This window comes from Scyliorhinus torazame, chromosome 13 (assembly GCF_047496885.1).
Source record: "Scyliorhinus torazame isolate Kashiwa2021f chromosome 13, sScyTor2.1, whole genome shotgun sequence".
NCBI lineage: Eukaryota > Metazoa > Chordata > Chondrichthyes > Carcharhiniformes > Scyliorhinidae > Scyliorhinus > Scyliorhinus torazame.
In genome coordinates this window covers 144179033-144187732 of record NC_092719.1, presented here as the reverse complement: position 1 = coordinate 144187732, position 8700 = coordinate 144179033, and the positions used below count along the sequence as shown (strand labels likewise).

Sequence of the window (8700 nt, the reverse complement as noted above, 5' to 3'; positions counted from 1 at the left end):
AACCAGACTCTTTGGCGCCAGCAGAAGCCTACATGATGGGAGGTGAACAACCACCTCAGGACCGCCCATCGATCAGGGAACCGCTCCAGCATTGGAGAAAATCGAACTAAGTGATTGGGACAAAGTCCAATCGCTTGGAACCAGGTACAGGGTCCGCCCTGAAAGGCAGGAAGCCCCTGGGGACTATAAGAATTAAGCCCAAGTTCAAATCGTTCTTTTTGACCGGGTCACTCAGCAACGCGAACCAACCCTCGACAGTGACCAGTTCAGCCGTCGCCGATATCCAGTAAGTCTTACTTCAACGCTCACTACGAGATAGGCGCTCCTAGCTACCAATCTGTACCAACTTCGAATCCCGCAGGCTCAGAACCCGAACGAAAGGCCATTCGTTTCCCTGACCTGGTGGGCCAGTTCCAAGTTAAGTATTGGCCTGTTAGCTGTAGAAGTAGCTTAGACGTAGAATTTGTACATGAGTAGTGATTACTGTGTATAATAAATGTGCTTTGATTTAAATCTTACTAAGCGGTGTATTGGATTATTGATCATTACTCGGACTTGAACCACGTGGCGGTATCATGAAGATACCTGGCGACTCAAGAGCAAAGGTGATAAAACAGAGCAATTAAACTAAGGCAAAAGTTAGCAACAGTGGTATCTCACTATAAAAGGCATGAGGCACTCACACTCTGTCTCTTTCCACTGATGAACATCTACAGAGTGAGTCAGGGTGTATGTACAGTATCACACCTCCAGCACGTGGCTAAGAGCTAGTCTGGCTCAGCCAGACAGAGTAGCCACACTTAGGTTAGCAGAGAATCGAACTCATAGAGAACTCTGCTAACTGTGCTACTGGTTCAATAGATCAGATTGAACTAACTTCAAGGTCTGGAGTATCTTTTGGTTAAAGCTGCATCCAGTTGCAGCCTGTGTTATCCCAGAGTACATAACACATCATGCTACCAGGAGACTGCTTAATCTAGGTGGTTTACCTGAATCTGTTCTGTGACGACCAGCGAATGTATCCCGGCACAATGGAGAAGATTCAGGCTCCTAACCAGCTCAGGTCTTTCGGCAATCTCAGTGCCAACTGGCGGACATTCAAGCAAAGGTTTCTGCTATACATCGAAGCTTCAGACCTCGTGGGTGCGGCTGATGCAAGGAAGATCGCGCTTCTCCTCTCAACAGCGGGTGATCAAGTCATCGAACTCTTCAACTCTTTTCACTTCACCGAAGGCCAGCACAAGAGAAAGTTTCAGACCATCCTGGACAAGTTTGACAGTCACTGTTAAGTGGATACCAATGAAATCTTCGAGCGCTACATATTCAAACAGCGTCTACAAGGTAAAGATGAATCTTTCAACTCCTTCTTAACTAACCTCCGCCTGCTAGCGCTGTCCTGCAACTTTGGTGATATTGCTGACTCCATGATCAGAGCCCAAATCGTTTTTGGAGTTCACTCTGATCCTCAGAGAGCAGTTACTGAAAATCAAGCATATGACCCTGCCAGTCACAATTGAAACATGCACAGTGCATCAGCACGCCAAAAATCACTATGCCCAGTACAAATCGGCTGAAAATGAGAAACTTGCCTCCCACGAGGCAGAGTGTGCAGGCCATCTCCCGGATGCAGCACCTCAGCATTGATGAAAGCGGCTATTCTGCGCGCCTTTCCCGGGGCCCCACGCATGCACGATGCAAACGGGATAATGAAGTGGCCGACACCCGCACTGCGCATGTGCGACGACACGCGGACGTCAGGACGCCAATGTCATGACGTGCTCGAACTGCGGTAACGCCCACTTAAAGAAACACTGCAAGAAGCAGGCGATGTTTAAACTGCGGGAAGCCTGGACACTATGCAGCCTTGTGCAGGTCTGCACCACCAATCAGGGGCCAGTGCTCCCAATTCCGACGACGGCGCGTTCAGAGTGTGCAACAACGATCACAGGATTCTGATCCTGGCAGCACAACGGATCCAGAGGAAGAATGCCTGGACTCCGCCTACTGTGTGGGCATCATTACCAAATGTGAATATGCCACATCCAACTCATCACAAATTCAATCCATCCTCGCTGTGGATTCTGCGGATGAATGGCGTGCGGTGATGCAGGTTAACCACTGTTCCATCCATTTTAAGCTGGACACAGGTGCTTCTGCCAACCTCCTCTCTCAGGCAGATTTCAAACGCATCAAGAAGCCCCCCCCAAAGGTCCTTCCAGCAGCTGCAGGCTCCTGGACGACAACGGAAATGCCATCACGGCACTGGGATCCTGCCATCTACTCGTCTCCAACCGGAGCACCCATGCACAATTACGTTTTGCAATTGTCAAGCCAGACAGGGCATCCTTACTTGGCGCGCAGGCCTGCAAGCAGCTGAACTTCGTGCAGCGGGTTTACACAACAACATCCTCCAATGTGGATCTTCAGACCGATATTGACGACATCCTTGCTCAGTATCCGGATGTGTTTGACGGGATGGGCACGCTGCCATATCGATACAAGATTCTGCTACAACCTGATGCCAGGCCAGTTGTCCATGCACCACGCCGGGTCCAGGCTACGCTGAGGGTGCGCCTGAAGGCACAGCTCAAGGATCTTCAGCAACAGGGCATCATTTCCAAGATAACCAAACCGACTGACTGGGTCAGCTCGATGGTATGTGTTAGAAAGCCTTCGGGAGACCTACGCATCTGCATTGATCCCAAGGATCTCAATAAGAATATAATGCGTGAACACTACCCCATCCCAAAGCGGGAGGAACTCACCAGTGAGATGGCACACGCACGTTTTTTCACCAAGTTAGATGCGTCACATGGTTTTTGGCAAATCCAGTTGGATGAGTCGAGCAGAAGCCTTCAGCACACGGTTTGGCAGATACTGCTATAATCGCATGCCGTTTGGCATTGTAACGGCATCAGAGATCTTCCATGGCATCATGGAGCAGATGATGGAGGGCATTGAAGGAGTTCGTATGTACGTGGACGACATCATCATATGGTCCACGACCCCTGAAGAGCATCCCGTCTCCAGCAGATATTCCGCCGTGTCCATGCCAATGGCCTGAAGCTGAACAGGTCCAAATGTTGCTTTGGCATGTCGACACTCAAGTGACCAGATCTCTCAACAGGGTGTGCGCCCGGACACAGACAAAGTCAAGGCCATCGAAGCCATGAAGGTCCCTGAAGACAAGTGATGCACGATCAATGACCACTAAAGCGAGGTTGTAGACCAACTGAAGGCTTTAATAAGCTAGATGTTTCCCCCAGCAGCTCAGGTACAGAATGAAGGCTGCTGGGGCGGCACGGGTTCTTATACCCTGCCTATCAGGGCGGAGCTATCATACATTCTAACCAATAGAAAGCATACAGTTTCCACCAATGGTGCTTTAGCCTATCAGGTACCGTAATACCTATAATACCACAACAAGAAGGCGGTGTTGCGCTTCCTGGGCATGGTCAATTTTCTGGGCAAGTTCATCCCAAACCTGGCCTCACACACCATGGCCCTATGAAACCTGGTGGAAAAAGTCCACTGCCCTTGAGTGGAAGGCAGCACATCAGGCAGAGTGGTTGGAGCTGAAAGCCAAGATCACCACTGCACCCGTCTTGGCATTTTTCGACCCAGACAGGGAGACGAAGATCTCGACAGATGCGAGCCAGGATGGCATCGGTGCGGTGCTGCTTCAACGCGATGACACTTCACCCTTGGCGCCGGTAGCCTACGCACCGAGGACAATGACTCCCACCGAAACAAGGTATGCGCAAAAAGAGAAGGAATGCCTGGGTCTTCTCACTGGCATTCTCAAGTTTCACGACTATGTCTACGGCCTGTTGACATTCACTGTTGAGACGGATCATGGGCCTCTGGTCCACATTATCCACAAGGACCTGAATGACATGATGCTTCGGTTGCAGCGCATCCTCCTCAAACTCAGAAGGTACAACTTTGACTTTGTGTACACGCCTGGCAAGGAGCTCATCATCGTTGATGCATTGTCCTGCTCCATCACATTGCCTAGTGGACCGCTGTGCCTAGTGGATCGCTAGTAATCATCCGGCAGATTGAATCACAGGTGCAGCCGTGTGCTAGCACCCTCCCGGCGTCTGATGAGAAGGTGGTTTGTATCCGCGAGGTGACAGCCAAAGACCCCCTCTTGCAGCATGTCATGCACCACCTCACCAATGGCTGGCAGAAAGGGCAGTGCCCCAATTTTACAATGTAAAGGACGACCTGACAGTGATTGATGGTATCCTCAAGCTGGACCGGATTGTCATTCCACTCAGTCTCCAGAGCTTGGTGCTCCGCCAAATCCATGAGGGACACCTGGGCGTCGAGAAGTGCAGACGCAGAGCCAGGCAGGCTGTCTACTGGCCTGGTATTAGCCAGGACATCGCGAACATGGTCCTCAACTGTGCGACCTGTCAACGCTTCCAGCCAGCGCAGAGCAAGGAGACGCCCCAGCAGCATGAAATCGAAACCTCCCCATGGTCCAAGGTTGGCATCGACCCCTTTTGTGCGAATGGCCATGACTACGTGTTGATTATTGACTATTTCTCCAATTACCCTGAAGTCGTGAAGCTCTCAGACCTCACATCTCGGACCGTCATCAAGGCCTGTAAGGAGACGTTCTCCAGGCATGGTATCCCACTCACTGTCATGAGTGACAATGGCCCGTGCTTCAACAGCCACGAGTGGTCTATGTTTGCCAAGTCATATCATTTCAAACATGTCACTTCCAGCCCACACTATCCGCAGTCCAATGGGAAGGTTGAAAAAGGGGTACACGTTGTGAAACAGCTCATCTGCACGGCCGCGGATTCTGCTTCTGACATCTACCTCGCGCTGCTTGCATACAGGGCGACCCCACTGTTCACTGGCATGTCGCCGGCTCAACTCCGGATGAACAGGGACCTGCAGACTACACTTCCAGCCATACACTTGCCCAACCTGGATCACCTCCCGGTGCTGCAGAAGGTGCAGCAGCTCCGAAACCAGCAAAAGCAGGGCTATGATGCTCATGCCACCGATTTGCCCGTGTTATCCCCGGCAGACACTGTCAGGATCAAGATACCAGATGGTGGCTGGTCTGCTCCAGTTGCTGTTATTTGACAGGCTGCGCCCCACTCGTATGTTGTACGTATGGCTGATGGTTCTGTTGTGCGACGAAACAGACAGGCACTAAATAAAGTTGCCTGCCCGCAACCGCTTTCTTCTCCGTTTTCGTCCGTTGTTTTGCCACCTCCTGATACCTCGAACTACAAGGCCACCAGTCAGGCTTCCATCCCGCCTGTCAAGGCGCCATCACCCCCACCACCACCTCTCCGGCAGTTGACAATGATCAGACGCAAGCCCCAGAGACTGGACTTATGAACATTTGTTTTGTTTGCCATGTTGTTTTCTCACATTAGACAGTTATCTTCACATGTAAATACGGTCACATATCATAGAATTTACAGTGCAGAAGGAGGCCATTCGGTCCATCGAGTCTGCACCGGCTCTTGGAAAGAGCACCCTACCCAAGGTCAACACCTCCACCCCATCCCCATAACCCAGTAACCCCACCCAACACTAAGGGCAATTTTGGACACTATGGGCAATTTATCATGGCCAATCCACCTAACCTGCACATCTTTGGACTGTGGGAGGAAACCGGAGCACCCGGAGGAAACCCACGCACACACGGGGAGGATGTGCAGACTCTGCACAGAGAGTGACCCAAGCCGGAATTGAACCTGGGACCCTAGCGCTGTGAAGCAATTGTGCTATCCACAATGCTACCGTGCTGCCCCTTACCCTTTTTTTTCTGGAGAGGTACAAACTCCCCGTCGGGGAATTGAACCCCGGTCTCCCGTGTGACAGGCGGGGATACTAACCACTATACTAACGAGGAACTGCCACCGTTTGTAAATATGTTAATATATGCCACCGCATGGAAGTACGTTCCCATGTGCCAACAAAACATTAAAAAAAGGGGGAGATGTCATGATATGCAGACATGCAGATAATGATATAGACAGGCACAGACAGGCAGCTAATGAACACAGAGAACAGGACATGACCAATGAGCAGGCAGGACACTCAGGGGTGGTATCTCACTATAAAAGGCGCGAGGCACCCACATTCTGCCTCTTTCTACTGATGAACATCTAGAGTGAGTCAGGGTGTATGTACAGTATCACACCTCCAACACGTGGCTAAGAGCTAGTCTGGTTCAGTCAGACAGAGTAACCACACTTAGGTTAGCAGAGAGATGAACTCATAGAGAACTCTGCTAACTGTGCTACTGATTCAATAAATCAGATTGAACTAACTTCAAGGTCTGGAGTATCTTTTGGTTAAAGCTGCATCCAGTTGCAGCCTGTGTTATCCCAGAGTACATAACACATTAGGCAGCATGGTGGTGCAGTGGTTAATGCTGCTGCCTCACGGCGCCGAAGTCCCAGGTTCGATCCCGGCTCTGGATCACTGTCCGCGTGGAGTTTGCACATTCTCCACGTGTTTGCGTGGGTTTCGCCCCCACACCCCAAAAGATGTGCAGGGTAGGTGGATTGACCACGCTAAAATCGCCCCTTAATTGGAAAAAATGAATTGGGTACTCTAAATTTATAGAGAAAAAAAAAATAGTGAGAAATGATCCATTGAATATGGAGGCTGGTCGGTTGGAAGGTGAGGACAAGGGAAACCCTATTGTGATTTTGGGAGGGAAGGGGTGAAAGGAGACGTGTGGGAAATGAGGCAGACATGGTCGAGGGTCCTGTCAACCAGAGAGTTGGGAATCTTCATTTGAGAAAAATAAGACATCTCCGAAGAGCTGTTTTGGAAGATGTGACGAAGGTGGAGGATCTGGGAGAAACCCATTACATTTCTAATTTTTCCCACTCCTGATAAAAGGTCGCAGACCTGAAATATTTGATTCTCCACAGATGCTGCCTGACCTATTGGGCATAATTTTTCATAATTTTCTGTTTTCATTCCATGATTTCTTATAGCCCTTGTTAGTACATTTCATTGCTTCATGTTTTAAACAAAAACTATTAACTTACTTCAAAAATTATTTTAAAATGTATGCCCGTCAATTGGTGGCACTTTGAAACACATCACAGTTTATGTCGGCCAAGAAAGACGCCTTTCCATGGGCTGGGAGTTGTACAAAATACTTACAATCTTGAAAATGTGATTGAACCCCAAACCAAGATCTGTGAGCCCATTGAACTAATGATGGTCCTGCTTCCGGATTAGCTCTCTCTCTCTTGTGGCTGTTCTCCATAGACACTGCCACTTTAGTGCTAAATTCTGAGCAGCTTGTGCTATCCAGTCATGTGCAGTCAGGTTGAAAGATGAGGGATTTTTATTGGAACACAGAAGAAAATTGAGTCATTTGATAGAGGCTTTTAAAATGACAAGGGATGGGCAAGGGTAGCTAATAAGAGGTCATTTCCAGTGATTGACTGGTCCAGAGCCAGGGGACATAGATATAAATTTAAAACAGTGAGAAGAAGAAAATTTTCTGTGCAGAGGGTGAGAGGTGTGTAGTGCATTTCCAGAGTTAATGATTTAATCAGAGAGCATGTCGACCTTTAAGATTAGGTTTGAGATGTGTTTGAAGGAAACAGGAACTAAGGATGTGGAAACAGGACAGGCACATGAAATCAGTGTGGAAAATAAACCTCTGTTACAATTCTCATCGAGATCTGTGGTGGATTGAGACGTACGCTGAAGGCTTCCAATAGTTAACAAAGGTGTTCATTGATGAAAGGCAAAGGCAGTTTTAAGTAACAGGCACATTGGGCGTCACGGTCTGCAGTGGTTAGCACTGCTGCCTCACAGCGCCGAGAATCCGGGTTCATTCCCAACCCCAGGTCACTGTCGGTGTGGAGTTTGCACATTCTCCCCGTGTCTGAGTGGGTCTCACCCCCACAACGCAAAGATGTGCAGGGTAGATGGATTGGCCATGTTAAATTGGCCCCCGAACAGGCGCTGGTATGTGGCGACTAGGGGCTTTTCACAGTAACTTCATTTGAAGCCTACTTGTGACAATAAGCGATTTTCATTTCATTTCAATTGCCCCTTAATTGGAATTTTTTTTTTAAAGCAACAGACACAGAACACTACAACAGGACTTGACACTTGAGCTCCCTGGTCCACGCTGCCCAGGGTCCTGCTCAAACTCCCTATCAGCCGAGATTCTCGTGCTTCCGTGCGATTAGCCTCAAGCTGGTCATGTGGTACATGGAGCCCATTCACCTAAAGGGGCCATACTACCACAAGACCGATAACTTATTAAAAGAAAGGAACCCCACAATGCCAACGAAAAGAAAACGGATGAACAAAATTTAATTTCTTAGAACTTTATCTGCAACAAACCAACTAAAATCAGCATAATTCAACATCCATTAACAGCCCAATTATATTTTAAGTAAAAGCAAAATTTCACTTCAAATAGTCAACACAGCACCAAAACACCTCATTCAGTCAGTCACAGGCACTCATATCACTTCCCACATAGATGTGGCACAATGTACAATCTCACAACTTAAGTCTCCAGTATGTTGAATCTCTCGCTTTTCTCAGTCAATGGATTTGGCCCTCAAGTTGCTTTCGCCACTAGCTGTCTTCTATTTGTGTCCCCAGATAGAGTTAATCACTGATCAGGTACATGACGATGAACCCTCTCTCATTCAGTCACAACATTCCTGAGGA

General features: G+C 48.8%; 1 non-coding gene across 1 annotated transcript; it reads right to left on the bottom strand.

Annotated features, from left to right (window-relative positions):
• Positions 1–5818: 5818 nt before the first annotated feature.
• On the bottom strand, positions 5819–5890 carry trnad-guc (transfer RNA aspartic acid (anticodon GUC)). Its single transcript has one exon. It is a non-coding gene; the product is annotated as a tRNA-Asp (tRNA).
• Positions 5891–8700: the final 2810 nt, after the last annotated feature.